The 2,500-nt window shown below is 44.6% G+C and overlaps 1 pseudogene; it reads left to right on the top strand.

Moving 5' to 3' along the window:
* Positions 1-77: 77 nt before the first annotated feature.
* Positions 78-771, top strand: LOC139755670 (uncharacterized; annotated as a pseudogene).
* Positions 772-2,500: the final 1,729 nt, after the last annotated feature.

Genomic DNA, 2,500 nt, shown 5'->3' with positions numbered 1-2,500 from the left:
ACTGTTCGCTGGAAGTAAACTACAACAGCATGACGGTTAGGCATCCAGCAGACGACAACAGTAAACATTAGCTGGAGATGACGAGAGCCACATTGACGACCATAACACCAATAATATTAGCAGGGCGAAGGCTACGGCCATAGCCCATGGCTCAACAGTGCTACGACGGCGACTGGAACCTCCAGGAGACTCTGAAACAACAAACCACGGACGCTGTCTCTGTCCAGGTACCGTACAGAGACGACCAATGCCCAGGAGAGGTACCGCATGCGGCAGATCAACTCGGCCTTCGAGAGCCTGCGTGGAGTGTTGCCCTCGTGGGTGTGTCGTCGACGCGCCGCCTCAGAACTGACCAAGATCACCACCCTGAGACTCGCCTCCGCCTACATCAGATCTCTCCAGGACATCTTGGACGGTAAAGCCCACCAGGACACAAGTTCCTGTATGTTCTCTAGTATACTAGGAAGTGTTCCTTCCTAACCATTGGCAACCTCAACCACTCCATCATAAACCAAGCAACAACAGCAGCCTCAACAAACGCAGAAGTTCCCAACGCACACAACCCAGGACTCCGACCTGATGACTCTCCTGAGTGGCGCCTCGGAGCCTGGAGTCTTCCAGGACAACCTGGAGTCCTCGTACCTGTCGCCCCTGCCTGACAACACTGACACCATCGGCCTCTGGCTGGGCTACGACCCGCCTCGCTGCAGGCAACCAGATCTACAAACTCCGTTTGTCACTAATGTTGGCATCGTTGAACGTAATCTGTGACTTGAAGAGACACCTAATACAAAAAAAATATATTAATTTCCCCATTCGGCTGATCCTCTTATGGAGGAATTTTACACCAGGTAGAATTCATTCTCTCTTTACTGTTTATCTTCAGTAGAAACGACAGAACGCGGGTGTGTCCAAACAAGAGACTTTAAGATAAGCTGAACTTTACAGTTTTACCGGTACACTGTCATCTTGACTCTGGGAGCAGTTTACAGGGAGGAAATTAAACAGGCGTAAGTCTAAATTTGCAACTTGAACCACTTGCAAGGATGAACAAATGCACATCCATTTGCATATATCCCTGTTACGTCAGTGAGTGATCTTATATTGCCTTTCTGAGCTTGGTAAAAAGATTCGTAATATATCAGTGATAAAAACATCTATGAAAGCTGTTGTTCAGCATCGGAGTTAGCATTACTTTTTTCCCCCCCCAGTCGCTTGACCATCTACTTAATGTCACTGCAATAATTGAAGCTCATTAAAAGATACCAAACAAAATTTTCTGTGAGAGTCTTCAGTATTTTTTTTCCCTCATGAACGACATTTACCTGGGCTACGGCGTTGCCCTAAGAGCTCGACAATGCAATGCCTTCCAAGACAAAATTTTATATGAAGCAAAGACTTTAAAGTCATCAGATAAAGTTTCCCTGAAAAAAGTAGGTTGTAAAGTTCAATTTCAGTCATGAATATCATGAATGAGGAATGAATTACTATTCAGATGACAAACGCCATTAATCAGGCTCAAACAACACTAGGTACAGGACGTCAGGGGTTTGTGGCTTGACTGGGATACACCATGAGTCTTTTATCGTAAAGTCCTTTACACTTTCCTACGTGTTACATGGCAAAGGACTGAGTGGTGACTATCATTCACTGCCTTCCTATCGTCTCAGTTTAATTCCTAGTGACGGGTATAGCGAAAGGTTTACAAATGACTTTTATAGGTGTTTCCTTTTTGCCTGCCAGCCAGAGGGTGGTGCCTCTTGTTTATTAAGCTATACATTAGACCCACACGTCGAGAAGTACATAAAAAGTTCTTCACTCGAACACATCAATTCGAATTTGATTTCTTAATTATTTTGTGTTTTCCACATCAACAGGTACATTTGGGATGACCCACGCTGGCCAGGAGAAGGGTATTTTTTTCTTTCTAAAAAGCCTGAAATGACTTTCAAAGGAGTTTTCATGATGTGGAACTTCCCAAACTCCCAAATGGCTTGATGAATTCACGAAAATCTTCATGATATCAAGACCCACGGGACATGCGACGTAGGCACGACGTGGAAGAGCATGCAGATTCACAGCTTCCTACCAGATAGTGTCAAGAGTCAAATATCCTGAAGTAGGTTACCAACAGTGGATGATAGAAACTACAAAAGACATGACTGAAAAAGCAGTGAAGAATATTGACGTAGCATCAGTACCGCAAATTCATCTGGGAATAATGCTGTTCATTTCCAAATCCCTTAACTTTTCACCCTCTGTGCAAACAATGTCGATATTACGCCACTGAAGGGGAAAAGAAGGCAAAGAAAGAAGAGAGAGAGAGAGAGAGAGAGAGAGAGAGAGAGAGAGAGAGAGAGAGAGAGAGAGAGAGAGAGAGAGAGAGAGAGAGAGAGAGAGAGAGAGAGAGCCGTACAGTCACCTACCTATACAGTATAGAGAGAGAGTTCTACATTCGAGGAACCCAATCTCTTGAACGCTCCTTAACTATGTCGAGATT

Source organism: Panulirus ornatus, chromosome 19 (genome assembly GCF_036320965.1).
Source record: "Panulirus ornatus isolate Po-2019 chromosome 19, ASM3632096v1, whole genome shotgun sequence".
Classification (NCBI taxonomy): domain Eukaryota; kingdom Metazoa; phylum Arthropoda; class Malacostraca; order Decapoda; family Palinuridae; genus Panulirus; species Panulirus ornatus.
The sequence above is the reverse complement of the archived record's forward strand: the minus strand, read 5'-3'. Positions and strand labels throughout refer to the sequence as shown.